The sequence below is a fragment of the Eutrigla gurnardus genome (genome assembly GCF_963514095.1).
Source record: "Eutrigla gurnardus genome assembly, chromosome: 24".
NCBI classification, from domain to species: domain Eukaryota; kingdom Metazoa; phylum Chordata; class Actinopteri; order Perciformes; family Triglidae; genus Eutrigla; species Eutrigla gurnardus.
Window position 1 is genome coordinate 702,161 of NC_139935.1, and position 24,021 is coordinate 726,181.

Below are 24,021 nucleotides of genomic sequence, written 5' to 3' on the forward strand. Positions count from 1 at the left end.
GCAAAGGCTCCAAAATGACCATAAAATTCACTGCACACCTCTAAAAACTATAACCTTCAGAGGTGGGATTTACTGCACAGCTGCCGTTTCACAGGTTTAATTAGGTGTATCTAATAAACGGAGTATTTAGTGTATAGACGTGCATTTGTTGCTGTTGTCTTAATACATTTAGGATAATTAACATTTCCATTTCATTACGATTATTACTATTATTATTATTATTATACAACAATCAAAGTCATCCCATGCTACTGTCAGTAAAATTCAACAATCCCTGCACAGATGTTTCCCAAAGCGCCGTGTCTTCATTCCTGGCGGGATTTTAATGTGAAACATCTGCAGGAATTGTTGACTTTTATTTGCAGAAGCTTAACACCGAAGAGTTGCACATTTTAATTTAATGAAATCAAAAAGGTGATTTTTTCAGCTTCTAAATGGACTGCACTGTCAATTACTGAAATAATCTTAATATCCTTTTTGTAAAATAATCAGTGAACTGCTCCTCTTTTCTTTTTTATTTGTGAACAAATAGAATTAATGAAATATCATTAAAATCTGCTTTTTCATCTACAAAATGTGATTTTGCACGGCGAAGAATCTCCAGAAGAATTAAATAAATATGAAAAAATTATTATTTAACTGCAGCCAAGTTTTTCGGTGGTATCTATAGCAACAATAACGGTCCTGTTAAGTTCCTGAAACTCAACATCTCCTCGCATCTTTTGTTCAATGTGGAAATTCAGAGCGTAATAATGATGGTGTGAATCAGAGGAACGCTGGCTATTATCAATTTCCAAACTTACAAAATGGGTTTGAGTGTTTCCTGTCATCACAGAACAAATTATTGTGATTTCTCCCAACATGGATTTAAGTTATAGAGGAACTAATGCGACCCTTTCAGCTAATAAACACTTATTCCATTTCAGTAAAACCCGTATTTGTTTTACGAAGCAAAGCGTTTTGTTTTGTTGGAGCCACTCGGAGCTGTCAGAGTCTGAACCGCGTCCTCCCGGGGTTCAGCCTGATAGCTGTGCATTACTGTCACTCACTCACACACACACACACATTAATATGCTCATGCATGTGCACACACACAGCTCCTCACAGTGTACATATATGGTATCTACACACGCATTCATACACCCATTTGTTTGTCCATTACAGCTGGTCCACACACACACACATATCTGCACCTATTCTCACACACACACGTAGAGTTTGTTTTTTAAAGCATCATATTTACGTCGGCGATGCTGCCGTGTCAGTTATAATCTCCCGACACATTTACATAACATATATTACCCCGCTGTGTTGACGGCCAAGTAAGTACTCAAGCTCATCCCGGTCCCTTTTCATATTTACGGCGTGACTGATTTAAGATGGACTGATTGCGGGGATTTAATTACGGGGGACACAATGGCCACACAATTCTGTTTTCTTCCCTTCCCTTCTTGCGAGGCGCTGACACGCCGCACACTCGGCTGCACACTGCCGAGGAATGTTTTACACTCCAAATGAGCTGTGCTTGCAGAAGAATTTAATTTGATCTGCCGCTGTAATTGTGCTCTCAAAAAAAAAAAAGGGGGGGAAGAAAAAGTGTGTGTGGAGGAGGGGGGGTGCTGGGGTTGGGAGGGGTCGCAGTGCGTGCAACTTTAAAATGTAATATGCACAAAAAGTAAATTAACTGAAGAGGAGAGGCCCTTGTGATGTGTTGACACTTGCACTGGGCTCGCTTACAGGGAAGAGTGGGAGGGGGAGGAGGGGAGACAGGAAGGGGGTGAAGAAGAAGAAAAAAGGGAGGGAGGGGGGAGAAACGGCCATGATAAAACACCACAAAGAAAAGCGTTATGAATTTTATTAATGACTTGCAAGACAGTATGCAAAACATCAAAGGTCCACGGGAAAGATTAATGACCCTGTGTGAGACTGTTTAATTACCTCCAGCTAATTAGATTCTTGACCAAATTTTTAATATCTGCCTTCGTGCCCGACGCCTAATTGAGATTCCACCATATTTATCAATCTCTCAAAAAAAGAAAGAAAAAAAAGCCCCTCGGTGTTGCTTTATTTGTTGCCTTCAGCCGTTCTCATGCTGCTCTCTCTGACACTTTGTTGCCATTTAAAGAGCCATTATGAGTTTCTCCAGGTTTTCCAAAAACAGAAAAGTAGACCCCATGCTTATTGACTCGCCAACGCAGGAGGAGGGGCTGCTATCGACCTGATCTGGGTTTCTAATGAAGTGCGCTCGCTAACAAACAGACTTAGCCAGCTCTGTCAACTCTCCTTGTCGTGCCATAATTCTCTTATCTGGACCTGAGGAGGAGGAGGAGGAGGAGAGGAGCTCTCCGAGGAACCGCTGCTCTCCATCTACGTCTCCTTTCGCCTCTCCTTCCATTCCGCTGCTCCGGATAATCCGGATGCTGTTTACCAGCACGCACACACACACACACACACACACACACACACACAGTTTCATCTAAATCATTGCCTTTGAACTTCCAGTGCATATTATCTGTTGTGTGACCCTGTTGTTGTTGTCGTCGTCGTCGTCATGGCTGCGGCTGCTGCAATAATTGCACTTGGATTATTGCAGTGGAGTCAGAGAGGACTCTCTGTGGTTATTGGTCGCGCCGTTTCAACGTCTCCAAGTCGAGATTGTGACATTAAATGTTTCTAAGGTCCTGGACCTGGAGGTCGCAAGGTCATTACCGGGGAAGGAAGTAAGGAAATAGTGAAATTAAATCAGGTTTAATAATCACAATTTTCTTGACAAAAATATACAATAACGTCCAAAACTGAAGTGTGACATGTTGCCATTTGAAGACACTTTGATGTTATTCTAAGATTATCGAAATCTAAAGGCTTTTCCACCTTTTTTGGTTTGTGCAGCTGCCAGGTTTATTTAAATCCAGAGCTCCAAATTCAGCAGTAAATGCCTCTGTGATCAAGCTTTCCTCAAAAAGATGCAAATTGTTGGCGATGGTTGACATTTGCATTATTTTTTTCCCTCCTTGAGAAGTATTTCTACATGGCTGTTGTTTTCAGACTTATTTTTAATGACTTGAGGAGCATTTTTTGCACGAGGAGGTGTCACACGCTGGGATAAACATTTTAGAAACTCGTCTGTTGTGTGGACTGGCACGGCCACGCACAGCACCATCTGCTGCCTAAACCTCCCCATTACAATAGAAACCCACTTCCAGAACAAAAACCAGCCAGGCAGCCCTGCAGCACTTCACTGTGAAACCCTCTCAGTGTCAAGTTTCACAACGCTAGTGAGAGGAGGGGGGGTCAAGCCTTAATTAGCATGCATTCGTTATGTAGATGTATCTAAAAAGGTCTCTTTCCCCTTGATACCCTCTCATTTTCCCCGGACCATTCTTCCCCCATCTCAACATCAGGGTGTGCTCAACACTCCTTCTTTCACTCCCTCCGTCTATTCATTTCCATCTGTCTCTCCGTCTCTCTTTAAAGACGGAGATCTAAATAGGAGTAGATCACCTCCCTCGCTGGCGTTTCATTAGAGGCAATTAGAAAGCCGACGCTGCAGCGTCCCATAAGGCTCGACGGGGAGAGGAAAGACGCAGGCCGCATTAGCTCGTTGAGATGAAGTATGTATGACAACGCTTTCATCAATGCGCAACAATTCCTCGCCGACATCTCCGAGCTGAGTGTCAGAGGTACCATTCTGACAATTATGACAATTAACACTGTCAAAATAAAGCCATTAGCTTAGCGAGAGGGCAAACCAATGCACTTAATTACAGGGTTTTCTGTCAAAATGGATTCCCTTCAGACAACTTCCAAACCGGGCAGGGGGGGGGGGGATTCAATAAGTTGAACGTATGACGGAGGCCGGGGTGAAAGAGCAGACATCTGCCGCTGTATTATGGCTGGCCTCGGGTCCATGTACCTTCCTGTCCAGTGAGCAACGCATTTAAACTAAACGCGCTAATTAAATCACACACAAAATACTTATTTTTAAATCAACTTTTGCGAGAGGAAGTGCTCTAAATGTCTTCCCTTCCCGTCTTATCTTCGATTCTGAGACAAAAGCATCTTAAGTGTTCATTAATGCCTCCTATATCTTCTTCAGAAATGAGATTTGGCATCTCGGTGGCATCTGAAACGACTCAAACAACGGGGATAAATCACAATTTGTAAGAATGCTGATCCTGCAGGCCGTGTCCACTGGATCCCACAGGAAACTTGACTTCCTCAATAAAAGAACAAAAGAGGGATCAACACTAGTGAACCATGCAGAGACGTAGAGGACATATACGCTGGACAGAGGGGGGGTTGTGTCACTCTCACAGACAAACAGAAAATACAGTAAAACGATGCAGGATTGAGTTTTGTCACCTTTAAAATATGCAGCAGCGCACATCTGTCTGCGACTTTGACGTGACAATGTGGAAATACAATTACACAATCTCAGGGGAAAACCCCGGCCTGTCACATTACATCCATTTACCTCGGGTCAAAGCCAAACGTGCCCCGCCCCCCGGTCTATCTGTCCATCTATCCAACATCTCGGAGTGGATGAGGTCATTTTCACACAGCAGATAGGGCATCTGTTCTAGGTACCAGATTACCTCCAATGACTCCCTGCTCTCGTTTACGGCGTGTACCCGTTTACATCCACAGAAACATCATGTTGGGAGGATCAGTGTCATTCACATGCAACTGTAGGGTCAAAGCTGACCCACGTTAATGCATTGGGATTGTTAAAGACAACAAATATCCTCCTTTAATTATAATAATACGGCTATCATTTTGAATCCTGCAGATTCTGTCCATGTATTTTGCTCACACAAGGAAAAATAACCATAAAGATGTAGATTATTTAATTTTTTTGAACGACACCCAGAATCTAATCTCTCTCTCAGGACATTAAAAACACATCCCACCCGTTCCTACGATATTACCCTCATTAACAAACTAAATTCCAGCCATCAGTGCCCAAAGGTCACGGTGGTTTCCTGAAGGCTGTGACCCTGAAACAACCTCGGGCGTCCAGATCAAATAGCAGTCACGGTGAGGGAGGGGGTCAAAAGCCGAGGCCAAAACCTCACTTCTGTAGCAATCACCGTTCGCACCAGAAGCGGCGAGGGAAAGCCGTTCCGGGTCAGCGAGGAGCGTTCTCTCAACGCCTTTCTGATTTGTTTGTAATTAATGATCTCAAACACAACAAGCGATAAAACGTGGGGGAAATAATTGATTGGTTCTTTAAATGTGTCCGTGATTAGCAAATGGGAAACATTCAAGCGCCTAAAGGGACACAGGAAGAGTTGGGGGGGTGATGACTGTCGACAAGCTCATGCCTTTTTATAAAATCTATCAGACAGCAGTAGCAGTTAGTCTGCTGTTACTTCACCATATAAACCCATATCAAATTGTTAGCACATGTTCCCAGTGGGAATTAAGCTGGTTTATGGCCACTAGAGCCAACAATCAAGAGCATTATATTTCTCTGTTCCAACGCACACGTGCTCACAAGTACCAGCAAACAGACGAGAATCACCACCTTGCTGGATTTAAACGCCTCCGCTAACTTCAAGCTGCAGATTACATCCATGTCTGTTTTAAATGCCATCACTTCATCGTTTAGTCAGCGAGTCCAAGCCGATGTCGGAGCCAGAAGTCACCTTGATGTTTGATGTCCTTGAATTTGGGAGAAACGCCCTGCAGGTGCATCGTGAATACCTTTTAAACTAACACTCGTTTTTTTTTTTTAGTTCTGGCCTAAATCTTCCAAACAAGTTCAGACAAACTGAATTAAAAGATTGCGTAGATATCCGTTATGCCCACCAGGAAATGCCTGCATGTGCATTACAATTAAATATATATATATTTCATTCTTCTCCCCTCAATCTGATTTCCTGAGTTCATCCACATCTTGATGGAATCAGCGTGTCTGTAAATCAGACCGAGGAGAGGGAGCGCGGCCGCCGGAGCCCCTTTTTACGGTTTTTATCAGGAAAGGAAGCTGATGACTCCCTTCAGATAAGGATGGGAGCCCTTCACTTAAAGCCCCGCGCTAATAAATGAATATGTTCTCCATCACGCCGACCGCTTATTGTATTTCACTGAGGCAAAATGCAATTTGTATCATTTCTGTGCCACACATCAAAAGGAAGTGGGCCGCGCGGCGATGACTCACCGCACCCAAACGCTCTGTTTCCAATCGCAGAACATCAGATATCAGCTTTTCTTGCTCGTTTTCTTCTTTAACATCTCCATTTTGCTTGATAAGGCCGTGAGCAGTGACGGTAAATGGGCCGGATAAGTCGAGGCAGAAACGGTGACATGGTCCTTCTGTTGGCGGGTCGGCCCGTCAGCTTATCAATAAATGACATCATCTGCCCCCCAGACGTCTCTCTGCCTGTCACATCCATGGCACTTGAAGTCAGGACAAAAAAAGGAAAATAATAAATGTCTATTTTTCCCATTAGGGCCGTCTGGACGGATGATGGAGTCGGAGACGCTGGGGACAGTTTGTCTGTCTGTGGACGCAGAAACTTCAGAAACTCCTGACAAACACGTTTAGTACAGTCACAAAGGAATCAAATCATGTTGAGCAGAATCCATAACAATATATGAGAACAATTAAATAAACAGATTATAGGACAAGTTTTAAGAAAAAGTTAATCCGACAGATTTGTCTAAAACGGAGTAAATTAGATAATAAACTTTTAATTGCTTTTAAATGACTAGACTGTAATACAATAAAGTAGATGTCCTCATTCTCATCTGCTCAAATTATATTTTACCATTTTGTTTCAGTCTGTTTTCGAGCCATTAACTAAAAGAAGAAAGGTTATATATTTGTCTTTTTTCAGCTTTTTGATTTTATTAGTCTGGAATCTAAAAGATAGTGTGCGTTTCTCTGTGCAACCAGTCACCTGTTATCGCTGGTCTAATTTTATGGCGAATAAACGTCCCCGTGACCGACCACTTGCCGGAGCAGGAGCGCTCGGAAAGTCCCACACTTCTGCAACAAAGGCCGCTCTTGTGTGCGTGTGGATTTGGAGATGTGTTGAGATGTGTCCCTTCATCATGGCCGGGAAGTTTTAAGAGTGGATTTTTTTTTTTGCCAACATGTGATCCAGAACTCCAAAAACAAGGGGGTCTATGAACCGAGTAGCCAGGAGCTGCCTTGGTAAACCGCAGACGCTCCATCAAAGTCAGACAAAATGTCAACTTGTGTTTCTTCTAAAAACAACCTGTTTTTCAGAGACCCGGTGATGCTGGTCGAGCTCATTAGCCATCAGCTGTTGTGTCTGTCTCCATGGGTTTATTATTTTATATAAAAAAAAACAGCGGGGGAGCAAAACCTGAAAAGAGTTTATTTTCTTACTGTTTGGACTTTGAATTAAATTGATCAAATACAGTAAACTAATAAAACTTTTTTTTTAAATCTACATTTCCCATCAGTCGGTCTGAGCCGGCGGCTCCATGAGGGCATCAGAGACAGGAGGGGGGGGGGGGGGGGACTTCAAAAGCCAGGTCGGACTCGGACTCGCACCCTCGCCGCTCTGAGAGTGGCACGGCTCCGAGGCGGCATTGTGTTTTCCCAACAATGGAGAGCCATTACAGTGGAGACTGTTATCGGCCGAAGGCTACCGGGACGGTTCCTGCTTCATTGTGAGGCATCCGAGCAGATTGTGTTCAGGAGCAGCTCAGACTAAACATATTAGGGCGTGAGAAGACACACCTGAGGCTTATCTGATGGGAAATGGAACTGGCTACAATGTAACAGAAAAAAACTGCTTCCTGCCGAATTGTTACATTGGAAGATTTCTGCACGTGCGTCAGTGTTTTCTATTTCTGTGCATTTTCAACCTGATTCGAGTGAGCCGAGTGCACTTTGACGTGTGTGTGATCACATAAGCTGTGTGTTTAGGTGTGTGTGTCTCCGGATGTACACATGCTTAATTATGTGCGTGTCATCTGCCTTTTCCCCCCTTTTACAAGACTAAAGACAACAATCCTGGAGTATCTTTCATGAAAAGTCAGTGTGACATCTTTTAATCATAAAGCCGCAGATGAATTGTTTATGGTGCTTTTACGGGTGTGTATTTCCATGTGTGTGTGTGTGTGTGTGTGTGTTGGGGGGGGGCTGGAGTGAATAATTCAGAGAAAAAGCCGTTTGTTTTCAGGGGGCGAAGGCAAAGACACATCTGAAACATATGGGAGGAAATCACATTGAAAGCAGTGAGCAGTAAATTAATGGTAACAGATGCCAAGATGTCTGGCTAGTGCTGTTTTTCGCCTCCTTGCTCGCTTTTGTTTTTCTCCGAGAGCTCTTGCATTCTTAATGTCAGAAAATAATACAATTAAGACTTCCATCTCTCACGTGGAGTTCAGCGGTGTCACTCCTCCGGAGTCTTGGCGGCGGCGGCGGCGTCTTTTTTGGGTAAAAACCTTGAGCCCTACCTGGTCGTCTGCGACGTCGTTTTAATTGATTTTAATGTGTGGCGGTAATAGCTTTCTTCAGATGACGGCTCGACAATGACTCCATAAATTATCTGTTACCTTGATGATGCAGGCTGATGAGATAAAACAGAACCGCGGTCTCTGTTTTCTCCACCCCCCCTCCAAGGAGAATATCTTGGCATATTAGAAATATGTGTAAGCTTCGACAGCGTGTGTGTGTGTTCGGCAGGGAGGGTGTGTGTGTGTGTGTGTGTGTGTGTGGGGGGGGGGGGGGGGGGGGGGGGGGTTGGCCTATGTCCAAGCATGAGCAGCAACAAAGACAACCTTGCTCTTAATGGCACATATCTGGAAGATGGAGGAGCCCGATACATGAAAGCGCTGTGATCATTACACTGATAGCAATTATCCTTCAGGAGGCTCTAATGGCGGCGGCCTCTCTTGAGCGCACACACACTGACACACACACACACACACACACACACACACACGCACACAGACAAGCATGCAATCAAGGGTGGTGGGCAATTAAATGCAATGCTTTTTGGTGAACCTTTAACAGCGAACAAAGCCTGATGACAAGGAGATTTAATAAAGAAAAAAGGCGTCATTTCAGAGAACAAAAGGGAAGAAAAAACAAAAACAGGACGAGAGACAAAGGGTGAAAAAAAGCCATATTAATGTTGTTTATTAATCGATTGTTAATGTGTTGCAGTGGCCTGACGGGGGGAGGGGGGGTCTCTGGAGTGGAGCGTGGCGTTGGCAGCCGTATGATTGAGTGCAGGGCCAGTGTGACGGAGGGACAAAAACAACAAGGTAATTAAAGCTTAAAGCGTGCAGTTTACGCTCTGCCATCCGTGACAGCGTAAGGTGTCTCCCATCCAACCCCCAACACCACCCCCCTCCCCTCCCCACATGAAAAATAAGTCAGGTAATTGTCATTGTGCACTGCATGTCATCATTTATTAAACGGGTAATTCATCTTGGTGGAGGGGAAGCAGGTAGGGCCGGTTTATGAGTCATAATGCGAGGAGCGCGTCGTGTTTATCAAATCAGCGTTTTACAGCAGGAATGACAAACATACAGACATTAACAGAAAGAAATCATCTCCAGCATTATCAGGAGGGTGTGTGTGTGTGTGTGTGTGTGTGTGTGAGGGAGTGGAAAGTCACCACATGGAGAGAAATCTTTGAGAAGTTTTCCAAGGCATCAGCATCACACACACACACACACACACTGTTTTTCTACAGTATGTTTTTTCTTCCAAAGTGCGACGGGTTGACAAAAGAGATAGCTCCCCGTTGTGTTTCCGTGCGCGGTTACAAAGAGGCGCGTAAAAAGTTACAAGGTTGTCCCCCGTGGGGTTAGATTTCAAACAGCACCTGTCAAAGCAGATGGGGCATTTAAATAAGAGTCTTTAAGAGGTATTTGTTACAGCGCAGCTCAGGAGTACCTGCTGTGCTCGCCGATGCTTTTCACGGCTGTCGTTGCTCTCACAGAATCTGTTTGCTGTGTTTGCGGGGATAAACATCACATTAAAAAAAAAACACAAAAAAACCCACTGAGGCCACAAATTACAACAGAGAGGACTACATTTATGTAACTGCTGAGGCGAGCCGAGCCAAGGCTGCTTGTATGACTACGAGGATTCACTAAGTGTTTACTTGTGTGTACGCATGTTTATATATCGGTACGTTTTTCAAAATTCACTTTTTTTTTTAAGGAAATAAGGAAATGTGTCTTTTCACCTGACAACGATATGCTTGCAATATGTTTTTGCAGAGAATCTGACTCTCTCCTCTCTCACCGTTACCCTCCGAACTAAAAACAACAAGCTGGTTCAGTCGGAGACGCACGCCGCGGCGTCCCGACGGCACTCGGGCCTCAGCCTCAGCGTGAGCTCACACCTGGGAATTCAGAGAGACTGTGACTAAACACCACCCTGACAGATGTGTCCTCACAGCCGAGGAAAACGTGTCCTCAGGACAAACAAACACAAGCACCTATACGACACTCGGCCTCCTCGGAGACGAGCCTGGGGCTCAGACGGATCCAGAGAAACAAATAAACCAGCGGCGTTCTGGCTCAGGAAGGGCCGAGGTAAAACCACACAGGGACCGACTTCATTACTGTCAAATTCAGACTAAGATGCTACAATGTTATAATGTGCCATGATATAAAGACATTCAAGACGGTGGACATTTTTGGTTGATAATTTGAAATTTGTTGCATCAATGAATCGCTTGAACACGAATCAAGTGATGCAGACCGGGGAACCGAGGCCGGGGAAACGAGGAACCGAGGCCGGGGATCCGAGGCTGGGGAACCGGGGAACAGAGGAACCGGGGCCGGGGAAACGAGGAACCGAGGAAGGGGATCCGAGGCTGGGGAACCGAGGAACCGGGGCCGGGGATCCGAGGCTGGGGAGGAGGTGTGGCTGACAGGCCAGGAGCCGCCATGTTGGAGACTGATCCCCTCCTGAGAGGACTCTCCTGTCACTTTGCAGCCACCAGGGGACCCGGAGGAGGGGTATGTGCTGGAGGTCAGCGCTCTGTGCTCCGGGGCCCCTCCCTCACCTCCCCACCTATGGCCACAGAGCGGGGCCTCCTCTCAGTGACAGGAAGAAGACTTGGTTAATACACTGGTGGGTTCAGCGACTGTCTCTCCTGTCATCTCCATCCCTCTGTGGCTCTCCCCATCTTTCCATCAGCAAAGAACATCGAAAAAAAATGTAGGACGCCCCCTTGTTCTTCACATGCTTAACTTCATTCGGATTGTCAGACACTTAAGAAGAGACAAAACGCTTTCTCCGACTCCCCGTCATTCCCTCTGCTGTCAGAGGGGATAATAAATAAAAATGACTCTGCGTGGGCGGAGGGAAGGGAAGGGCCGAGACACTGAACATCAAGAGATGGACAAAGTGTTTCCAGAAGCCTGTAGGGAAACTCGGGTTAAAACCACAGACCAACACACACGTCGATGTATACACACATACACTTAGGATGCAGGCGGGCGCCCCCCCCCGCTCCCTCAAGGCTTATAATGGGAATAGGCAATGTGACAAAGAGTTAAAGGCATGGCAGGCCGCTGTCCCAGATAATAGGACAAGCTGTCCAGAGTTCCCACTTCTTGCTTTGCCGCGGTCAAACGAGGCCTAATGTGGTGACTTTGCAACCAACTGGGGGGTTGAGAGAGTGTGTTGGGCGAGTAGATAAACTAAATGGAGTCTCACCAGACAGCGGCTGTGCATGAAACCTCTGCACACAGTTACGCAGAGAGTTCAGAAGTAGAAAGCAGGAATCCAGCGACGTCACCAGCCGGATGAAAGAGGCACAAACAACAGAATGCCCTTGCTTTGTGGGGGTTTGCAAATACTTTGCGAGTGAAGGACAATTGGTCCTCGGTGTAAAGTAAGCGCTTGGCTTTTAACGGACCTCTGCATGCCAAGTCCTCGGCAGGCGAGGCTGGGGACGCTACCTTCGCTGTCATTCAGCCCCATCTCGTCCACTAATCTTCTTGGTGCAATGAAAGAGCTTAACAGCTTTGCAACACTATCCCTTCCCCAAATGTCATTATCACAATGTACTGCACCGACCGGGGGCGGCTCCCTGCTTATCGGTGTTCTTTCCCCGGCAAAAGTTGGGAGGGAGGCGTCCGCTGACATTCGCCGACGCTCCCGTCCTCGGCAAGTCGGACACAAACAAATCAGAGCAGCGGAGCATAATTCAGTCATAATTCAGAAGTCGGCGCCGGAGTTTGGAGTTTATTGGTCGTTGTGTTTGTTTGTTTGTCACGCTGTTGAATCTGGCGTGTCAGGCCTGAAAGAAGCATGACGTCAGATTTAATCAATCCGGATCCAGGTTTACCGTGAAATATTGAAGATCCCCACACTTCACACTTCTGTAGGACGCTGGAGTTGTAAACACACAATCCTCGGTTTATTCCTATTTAAATACATCACGTTTGAGGTGCAATGATTACATTATGTGTCCAGGTGTCATTAATTCATGCATATCATTTGTTTGGTGCTTTAAAAAACAAGACATTTGCATATTATTCCAACTTTATAAAAGCATCTGAGGTCAGAATTAATTATTCTACAATAATAATTATTATAAAGCTAAAAAAATAAGAATTTTCACTTTTAAAAATGTAATATTTTAGTTGTTTTAATATCCTCTAATAAACTAATAGTATATGCATGTTTAAATTCATATTTCTGTGCGTTGATCCACGGTTCCCCGTCCTGCAGCCGTAAAACCCAGACGGCCTTCACACGGATCCTACAACTCGACAGCACTCTCTCAAACACGTCACACGTGTGAAAAGACATCTTCACATTCACACATTTCACACATTTCCTTTCCTTTCCTCCTCCTCCTCCTACTCCTCCTCCTCCTCACGGCGGGGAGCCACAGATCCACGGCTCAGTCGTGATCTCCGAACTCTTTCTCCCCACTCGCCTCACTCTTTGTTTACTCTCACACAGAGTTGGTGATGGGCGTCCCTCCCTCCCTCCCTCCTCCTCCTCCTCCCTCCTCCCCCCCTCCTACCACCTCATTACCTCCTCTACCTGATGGGGCTCCACTCCTCTTCCTCCCCCTCTCTGCCTCTCCACTTTATTTATATATTTATCTATTCTACCCCGGCTTTGCGGGTTACCGTTTTTAATATCATCGGTGAAACATGATTATTACCTCTTAATGCTGAAATTACGGGGGCATTCTTTTTGTCGTCCTCGCAGTTGCATTTTTCCCGCGTAGCACCCCGTGGCAGGAACATCTTTATCTCCCCATGTGCTCCTAGTTTTAAAACCTTTACCCCCGCTGTTTGAAAAATATTTCTCATTTTCCTCCCCCATGGCGTGGAGAAATCCCCATAGGCAAACCATTAGTGATCTTTCTGCCTTTCCCAAACACTTATTACTATCACCCGCACTCCTTGAGCTGCCTCATTGGCTTTTGGTAAATTATGCAAATAAGGTGATGTTCGAACATATAGTTTTGCTGTTTTTCTGCAACTGCGCAAGTTTGCACAGCCTTCCACGAGCAGCCGCGGCACCATTAAAGTGACTGAGCATGTCAGCAAGATTTATGCATCAGTGACAAATTATAATGCTTTGTCGCTAATTTCCCCGCTGCTTCTTTTCCTTCGCACAGGTTTAGTTATGTGTTTGCCTTTTGGGGAGGCCTTTGGTTGTGACTTTTAGTGGCGGGTTTTGTTTTTTTTCTCCCTGCATATCAATGTGTCACTTCACTTCACATCTGCAGAGACAGGAGGCTGCAACCCAAGCGAGTCAACGCTGTGTTTGACTCATTACAGAGAGAGATAAAAAAAAAATCTATTTTGGAGTTTTAACTTTTCCTTTCAGAGAAGAGTCGGCGACTTTGAAGCAGACAGACAGATGGACAAGGGAGGTGAAATGTTTCATCTGATGAACACGCGTGTAATATGTAAATGACAAACGTATTTACATAGTCATTTGAGAAAATAACAGCTGATTCCCCTGCCTGCTCTCATGCAAGGTTCAAGGCAGGATGTGGCTTTAGATTTATGTTTATGTGTTTGCATTCGCCTCATTAGAAAAGACAACCTTTCAACTTTTCATGCAGACTCTAACAATGTCTTCAATAAGAATTTAAAGTACAAACGGTGAGTTTTAAGAAGAAATGTAAGATATGTTTTTAACATAACAGAAAAACATGTTCTGACTCCCTCAACTCACATTATTAAATCCTGAGTGGTTTAAAAAAGAATAAAGTATTCAACAACCACACATTAGAGCCGCATGAATCCAGCATCCTCCACCCTCCTCCACCCACACTGGGCCAGCAGCATCCCACCTTGCCTTGCCTCCTCACTGTATAATTGTTTTTCATTTACTTGAGCGCGGCTAGCTGAAAAGATGGGCCGTTTCAATGAACAGATTAGGGCCTGCGAGCACAAACAAATGACAAATCCCTCTTAACCCCGTGAGCCTCTCGCTCCACGCCCCCCCCTCCCACAAACACACCTCACCCCGGCGAACATTTGGCTCCAGCGACGTTATTAAACACAACTTTGTAGATTTACTTCCTTCAAAAGTGCCATTTAACCAGGCAGCGGCGGGCAGGCAGGAAGCAGCGCTGCGAGGGGAATTACAGGTTGCCAGCGTTTTGTCTTTGCGGAGGAGTGACAGGCCGTCATTTTGCCCGCGGGCCACCTCCCGTGTTGTTGTGACAACCGGTCATTACACATCGCCGAGATGCTCTCAGCTGCAGGTTCCAGCCCAGATGCAAATGGACGCAAATGGGCTCCGACCGCGACCAAGCTAATAACGTCCTTTTCATCATTTTACTCTCCTCCTCCGTTACGCTCCTCTTTCTTCTGTTTCTCTCCCCTTAAGGTGGACAGTTGAGAGCACAGTTTCAAGGACGTGTCTGGGTTTCTGATCAGCTTGCAGTCGTTTCATCAGCTTCTCGGTTACAGGATGAAATAAAAAGAAAGGTTTCTAAAATCAAACCTGGATCATTTTATCACACTCAAACTGAGCTCATGAGGATGAAGAGGGAGAGTTTAGTTGTATCTTCTGTGGTACAGATTTTAATTTGCAAAAAATATATATAAATATATGAAATAAAACCTACATATTTGAATTATTCTTTTTAGGTAAAACATAAGAGAAATTGGAGGTCTGAGCAAAATTGCCAAAATAAAGCTTAAAAAGAATAGAAAAACGTCCCTACACTCCTATCAGACCATTATTTTATTTCTTCCACTTCTGCTACATTTAATATCGTTTCCTAAATCTTTAGTGACATTTTTGTTGAGTTCTCCAACATAAACAAAAACAAAACACATCCGAGTGCGAGAGGAAATAATAGTTACTACATCTCTCCCTTTAGGATTCTGGAAAAAGAACAAAATAGTCCTAGTGGTCTTAAATTAACGATAGTATAGAAGAGATTTCATCTGCTCTTGTATATTTCTACCAGGTATGTTTGGACACACCTCTGGTTTGATTGAAGTCAGCGATGCAGTGCTGAAGGTTCTGCTGCAGACGCTGGTCCAGGTCCTCCAGCGGCGGCGAGCTACGTGATGATGGATGAGCTCATCAGCGCTGCAGCTCGACATGCCGTCAGTGGTTAAGCTCAGTAAACTGCTTGTTCTACCTGCTGATCAGCTGCTTCACTAAACTGCCTTCAAAAGCCTCCACTCCACACTTTTCATCCCTTCACCTTTCCTGTCTTACTAAAATCACAACAGAGAGATTTCTGGTTGGATTTTAACTTTCCGCTTCACTCCTTTTCACGACGCGAATGGATCGACATTATTAGGACTTATCCAGGAGGTTAATGTGCATGTTACAAAATAATGGAGGAGGACGGATATCACACTGATCACCACCTGGTTAGATTAGTCACATAAAAAAGACGCCGTGTGGTACAACGTGTTCACATTTACAAGAATTCAGAAGGAAATCATCACTAATATTTGAGGCGAAGATGCATGAGGACATATTTAAAAACGCACATTTAAAATGTTTCATTTAATAATAATAATAGTGAACTGAATGTTTCTAATCAATACAATCCACCTTAAAAGGAGGCCAACATCCTGCAGAAGGATGTTTAATCCATTTCAACAACATCTTTGTTTTCCTCTCGTTCCTTAAAAATAAGAAGATTTCCTCCAAGCAGGCTGGCTTTGTGCTGCAATTTAGGAAAGGGGAGGAGGGGAAGGAGTGATATTGTTTTTGCTAATGCCTGCTCTTATTTCTCAGGGTCAGATCTGGTTCGTGTCCGAGTCCATTAGCAGAAGTATAACGCCGGTGTTTGGGATAAACAGTAGCAGCAGGGGACGGCTTGATGCAGACAGGAAGCGTCTTTTTAGCAGAATGTGAAAGGTGCACACAAACCGCTGATCACTGGAGTGAATGTTAGCACTACAACGTTTTAATACGTCTTTACGTGATGATTATAGGCCGTTCACCAGCGATGTTTAATATGATAAACGTGGAAAAGGCTGAATTATTTCTGCTCTTTATTATGATTACACCTAGAATAAAAATCAGAATATTAACACCATGATTTTGCTTTGAGAGTTCTAGAAGCTCACTTTTCTATTTTATGGATTTAAGATAAAACTCAAATATCAGATTTAAATTGGTATTTTAATGTTAAATATTAACGAGGCAGGGTAAAACATTTTATATTAAATCAGCTTATTGATTTGTCAACAAAAACTGCATATTAGATGCATAATGAATTAAATATTATGCACTTATCGGATAAGGGAGGAAGCTTTTCCTGTTTGGACTCAGTAATGCAATTTCTTATTTGTGCTACAAATGAACCAAAAATATGTTTTATTTTCTCTCTGTAATTTGAAGGTAAAATCCTAAAGTATTTGTCCTGAAATAAAAAATAATTAATCATGCTTACCAGTGTTGTATTAATACTTTTATTGCAGTCAAGTATTTAAATATGATATTAAAAGTAAAAACGTGCCTTAAATAACTGCCATGAAATAAAGACTAAAGTGTATTGTACGGTACCTGAAGTTTTCCGTCCTCTAGAGTTAATGAAATATCATTGATTATTTCCGCTCGCCCTCAAGGATAACATAAGTTCTAAAATTGTCTGTCTCTTGATATGACGGCGTTTTGAGCCATCAGTCCCATTAATCCTCAGTATTTGATGAATCGTGATCCAAAAAAAAAAAGAAAAGGACATCCGTCAGCAGAGGAAGGGGTTTCCCCTCAAGGGTCTTATCCTAAGTCAGCCCAACACGAGAGGCGTGGAATTAAAGAGCACTGATTACAATTGTGAATTATCTTTTTCATAGCAGGGATGCGTGAGCCGCTTTGAAACGCACAGAGAGAAAAAAATATTCCCCAGCAAGAAACAGTCTCCAAAACATGGATAATACCATTTAAGAAAAGAGCGCCTCATTGGTCTCGGAGAAAGTCCGAGGTTTTTATCTGAGCACATAACAAGCCGAGCGTTCATAAATTGCGGCTTCAATTGGATAATTGGATCACTAGCTGGAAGATTAATTGCGGCTGCGTGTTATTACACTTTATGCTTCACGCGGACGGCCGCAAAACTGGAGAGGTGCTAGCCTATTTCTTTAAATATGAGGGATGCATTGGAAAAAGTTACAATAATATTTCTCAAGAAGTTAAAGCTATAAATGTTAGTTTCCACGTCCCAAAGGTTCAATTAGCCACGACAACCTCCTCTACGTCAATGTCCTTGAGAAGATAAAGCCACGTTACTGTAAGGGAAGAGAGAGAAAATAGGATTTGGGATGTCTGGGGCCAGAATTTATACTTCCTTGTTCTGCGATAAAGTGCTCTATAATCTGGAAATAGAGTTTTCTTTAAAACATTACGTTTGAAGGCAGCGGAGGGTGGGGGAGAAAAAGCAGAGCTCAAAGCAGGCCTCATAATCTAATAAATTGATTTGCAATATCCTCTGAAACTGTGAACTGATAAATGTAGCTTTTCATGTCGCCCCGCCTCGTCTCGTCTCTCTGCTTAATGTGCATTGAAAAGACAAAAAAAAAGGACGCTAGTTTTACAAACTATTCCAGTCGCCTTAATGTAAGCGCTCATCATCCTCGCCAGTGGTCACCCAAGGATTACGGGCTGCTTGCTTTCTCTCTGTAACCCTCCCAGCTCTATTCTTTGACCAAAAAGCTAGCATACACCCGAGACCAGGCATTAAACATCGAGAAAAAAAACAGATTATCCTTGGATATGAACTCCCATGTTCTTGGGATTGCTGGACAGCTGTAGCCAAACGAACAATAAAGCGGTTGACTCGGGGTGTGGAGCCGGTATCATCTGCACGGGCAGATTGTGGCAGAACAGAAAAATAAGATCCGGTGACTTCATACGACGTGTAAAACTAATCTGGGGGCCCTGGGGAGACCTCACTCAGTTTCAGACGGCTGCATGTTTGTATCGGAGGACGGTTTACCACCCATGATTCCACTGGGCGGGTACGGAGATGCCACCCGACTCTACCCCCTCACCACGGCACACAAAAGGAGCACTGAATGTGTTTTCACCCAAATCCTCTCAAGTCCTCCGAGTGTGGCATGAACCCCCCCCTCCCAGAGGCTTTGTGTTCCTCTAATGGCTTATTTACCACGTGCCTTATCAGACGTTTGTCCGCCTGCAAGGTGTACCTGAGATTCAGGCGAGGGGATTACCGTTGGTGGGGGGGGTCTGGACCGACGTCAAAAGCAGCAGAAGAAGAAGCGACTAAGACGGAGGAGAAAGACAGCAGCTCGGGTTTGGCAGCGCCGCTTGGACCACACAGATCACCGGGGACACTCGCATGAAAACATTCTCCTCTCTGTGTATTTAATAAATGCCACTTGACATTGGGAGAGGCTTTAGTTGTGTCTCCCCCCCCCCCCCTGCTTTGGAGGAATGAGGACTTCTGGATTTGGGCAGTTGGCGGGGCCTATCTCCACACTGGCAGGAAGCATCAGGGATTTCATGGCTGTTTGCCCGCCCTGGTGCTTTTCCTCCGCCCCATGGGCAGGCAGGAGTTTGATTTTTTTTCCTGGTCGTCTGAGTTGCCTTCGTTCGGTTCACAAAGACATTTCCATATTTGCCAGGCGGCACATGTGACCTCTGTGCATGAGAAGTAACTTTTTAAAATCTAATAATCAACTTTATGGCTGCACTTTTACTTTGTCGACATTCAAAAGTAAACTGAATATCTTCCAAATACGATCCATCCATTAATGAAGAAAACAATCAGCAGCAGAGCTAGCTGCATGTTTACCTGAGGATCTGGCCACAGGAAGTTCCCAAAGAGAAAAACATTATGATTACTCTAGAAAGGTAAAGGTAGAGAAAGAAGCTCTTTAAACTACGTATGCCCACGACCTTCAGGGGTCAAGGTCAGACTGTAGACCAGGAGGTCTTCGGGTGGAATTAGCCTCGTTGCACCAAACACAGAACATCACTGATCAAACAGCTGAGATGTTTGTGTGCCTGCACATCCCCTTCCAGACGGCTGTTGCTGAGCACGATGGGAGCTGAATGAGGGTGGGGGGGCGGGGTTAAGAGGTGCGTTAATGCAGCTGCAGGGTGCCAACATCTGCACAGCCTGGGAGCATCCAGTCTGCTCGACCAGCCAGCAGCTGTGGTCGCCTCTGACGGCCCATGGGCAGTTCCTTCAGGTTTCTCCTTCTTCTGCATGACTCTGAATGTTCCCGTGTGTGTGTGTTTTTTTTATTGTGAATAAATATCCAGGACTGTGTGATTACGTCTCAGCGCACCGCAGACTGGACGGAAAAATCCCAAAACAGGCACAAACCTGCGTTCTCACACGGAGTACAGCTGGGGTGTGTCAAAGCCCACAACACCACTAATGTAATGTTTGACTGCCAAACAATACTGAGGCTACGCACACACACACGCACACACACACACACACACGCACACGCACACACACACGCACACACACACACACACACACACACACACACATACACACAGACACACACACACACACACACACACACACACACACACACACACACACACACACACACACACACACACACACACACACACACACACACACACACACACACACGCACGCACGCACACACACACACACAGAGGGAATATTGACTCTCGTCTCTCCGAGGAAGGATGATATCACCCACCCTGCTATTCCCACCTTTTCACACACAATTACCAAACAGCAAAGGACTCTCTTGCCCTCTCTCCCTCTGAACTGGAATAGCAACGTCTGTAATTACAGCAATCAGCAGTGTTGACTTCACAACAGCCCAACGCAAACCACACACACACACACACACATTGATTCTCCAGGTCGCCTCGGCCTGGAAGATAGGGACCGGCGTGATGGATGGGCGTACGCTTTCCAGGCCGCTGGTCATCATCAGCTCGGCGCTGAAGGAACAACCATTTCCTGTTTCACACTGACCCCGTTCTGCCCCCCATCAGCCCCGGGACGGGCCCAGGCACTCAGTCACATGGGGGGAGGACGGGTAGAAGAGGCCGGAGCCGGCTTCACACGGCAGATTAATGTGTGTAAACACTCCAGGAATTGTCACTTTTTCCTGAGGTTACTTAAGCGGCAAAGTAAATAAGAAAAGTCACAATAATAATACATTTTTATTGGTGCAGCAGTTCTCACAGCAGAGATAAAGTGCTTAGACAAGCCTAATAATAAATAAGCCAGACACAAATTAATAAACTAGAGGAGGAGAGGGGGGGCAGCCTTGTACACAGCTCAGGGTAGGTAAACACTACAGGATGTCTTTGCATTTCCTTGACATAAGCAAACAAAGCAAATATTTAAAAACATTTATGAGGAAGTTGCCAGACAAAAAGCCCACGAGGTGCCTGAATATTCATGTTGGGCAAAGAAAATGCAAGCTTTCCACCCTGTTTACCTCCAGAAAGGTAAAGGTAGGCATGACTAGAGACTTGAATGTTACATGTTAAAAGATTTAAATGCAACTTGAAGCTCTTGGAATTGTTTCTGTTGGATCGGTTTCCCCCCCATCATTTCACACTGACTGTTATTTCCCCCCAGAGATCTCAAAACCACAACACCGGTGTGGCATTTACTCCTAATACCCCTGTTATTACCATGCGTGTGAACACAACGCGGCTCTACTCCTATTTGTCTGGTTTCTGAGGGCAGGCAAGAAAAATAGCGCGAGAGGAAAAATTATGATATTCATTTCAATTAAGAGAATTCTTCCTGGCCGTAATCTATCATAGTCACCGTTGGTTTCCTCTGCCAGATGAAACATGAGCTCTTAACTCGGTGTTGTATAATCGTGTGCGGCCTCCAGATGAACCCTGCCCGAAGATAGTAAAAAATGGATGTGAACTCAGAAATGTACAAAAGAGAAGCTCATTTGGCACATTGGTCTCATTTTTTTTAAGTAGTTACAGGTCGTAGAGCAACATCCACGTATTAAGAAAACAATACGTGACCGCAATCATTCTTGACTTGGGAACTCCACTCTCCCATCCCTCCCATCCCTCCCATCCAAACCCCCGTTCACCGCCACAGCGAGATGTGTAATTTGTGTACATGGCCTCTGGTGTTGTTTCAGGCCGCGCTCCAAAGCCACTCTAAAAAGGTATGTGGCTTCGGCGGGGAGAATAAACAGCCACCTCATTTCATTCTCCCACGTCTGGGACGGTCGTCTCTGCTCCTCCCGACCCGGCCAGTTCCCCCCCGATCCCCAGGAAAAGCAACAGCACTTTGGGGAAATCAGGAGGCGAGGAGAGGGACGGACAGGCTGAACGGCTAAAAAAGGTTACAGATCCCAGAGCGCTTCACAGACACGCCTGCATGGACGCCAGCCTTCTACCGTGATATAACAGGTTTTATATCATGATTTAAGCATCCAAACATTCCCATGAGATCCTGCAGATCCACTCCGTTTGTCGGCATCGCTTTGGCCTCAAATCACAATTTAAAAGAGTTCAATCCAAACACCAAAACATGCACGCTCCATTCAAAATAAACCTCTCTCTCTCATCTGATTGGCTGCTGGTCCGAAGCATCACAGAGCAGCTGGATTCAACACCGCCATGCTGTGTGCAGTTCGCCACAAGTCAACTACTATTTCTGGGTTTTCAAGTGCACGTTTAAAGAGACTCTCGTGCTGCTGCCGAGGAGGTTTACAAACACTATGATGACCGAGATGCTCAAACCAAACCGGAGTTGTGACATAAACAACACTGCAGATGAATAAATCCTGTTTGGTTTCCTTCACGACTGCTGCAGGAGCTTAACGAGGAAGTTGTACAGGAACTCTTTATTGTTCTGCTCGTCATGTATGCAGTGCACGTTCCTAAAAATAACAATGCACACATGAATGGAGTTAAATATGCTGGAACTACAGTTAATACATGCCCTCGTCTGAGTGTTGTACACTATTCCTGTGAAGGTGACAGCGATGGATGTTTCCTGTTGAGGAGACAAACGGCCGCCGGTGTGTGTCTGACTAAGACTCCAATGAAACCGTGCAGCTCTGCGCCTCAGAGTTGCTGAGTGAAGGCCCGACAAATCGGCGGCGACAGGTCTCTACCTGGCCCCCCCGCCCCCATCAAAGCCCGACGCCGTCCCCGACGTGACGGCTAACGGCCCGTGGCGACCGCGGCCGAGGTCCGAGCCTTCACCGTGGAAAGATGCACAAAGCTGCTGCTGTCACGGGGGGGAGGATGTAGAGGTCGGGAGGGGAGGTCGCCGTGTCTCACCTGGTTAAGAGACGCTTAAGACGGTGGCGTGTTGGCGAGGAGTGATATAGCCTCCGGGTTGGACGAGGATGAGCCTTTTTACCTGAAATACTGGGAATCTTTTTACCCTCATACGTAGATATCCGCCACAGAAAAACATGCTTTTTATTTTCCTGGTACTGAAGAAAACATAATTCTTCATTTTAAAGAGGAGCTGGTGACCACATGATATCATAACACATCTAGAAATGTCGCTCAGCCTCATAAAAAGCCTGCTGCTCTTTTTTAGTCGACAGCCATTTTCTCTGGTTTTCCCTGGCTCCCTGATGAATCGTTGACTATACATCATGTGACAGTGAGTCTATTTGTGTCACAGCAGGTTGGGGAAAATGTCAGAAAGGAACACGTCTTCGGCTCCTCCGCACATCTGCTAAACAAGAGGACGGGGAAGCTCGTTTCTCTGCACAGAGTCAGGCGTTTTCTCATCAAGACTCAAAGCTCAAAGTTGCTTTGTCGAGTCCTATCCAACGCTGTCAAATTCAAGCACTTTTCAAGCACTATTCAAGGTGCATTTCCATGCTTTTCCAGCCCCTTCCAGCTGTGGTAAACTCCATATGTGTATCAATCCAATGGTCAGTATTCAGTCTACTTATTATGTCACTTGTTCATCACATTAAATGAGATGTTATTGTCCTCTAAACAACCAACATGATGTTTGGAGACAGCTTTTTACAGAAGGACCACAAATGAAAGGAAAACTAATTCCACTAACAGATCCACAGAAATATAATCACCAACTATTTTCATCATCAAAAGTCATTTTTTTACCTCAAATATGGAGATCTTCTATCTATACATACATAGAACATACATTTCAAGTGTTTTCAAGGATTTCCAGCACCTACGAACCCTGATAAGTGTAAAGATGCAGAAAGGAGCCAGGTGAACGTCCTCTATAATACATCTAGATAGTTAATTCCCATCTCGTGAGTCGTGCGTCCTCTCGACGCTGCCAGCCTCGCTGTAAATCAAGCACCACGGGGGTTTTTTTTGTTTTTTTCCTCTCCGACGTTCATTATCCAGCGGCGGGACGAGGAAGCGAAAGGTGCGCAGCCTTAATATGAAGATGAGAAGCGATCATGCTACAGCATATGGAAGGAGACGGAAACACAGATCCAACTCATTGTTCTCCAGATGCCAGTTAACGGAGCCAATTGAGATTTTAAGCATTTCAGAACAACGCGAGGTATTTAACACCGGCGTTCCTCTCACACACACACACAGCCTCACTTATTGTTTTCCCTTTGATGGAATTTTCTTCAAAGCACGCCTCTTAACGTTGGCGG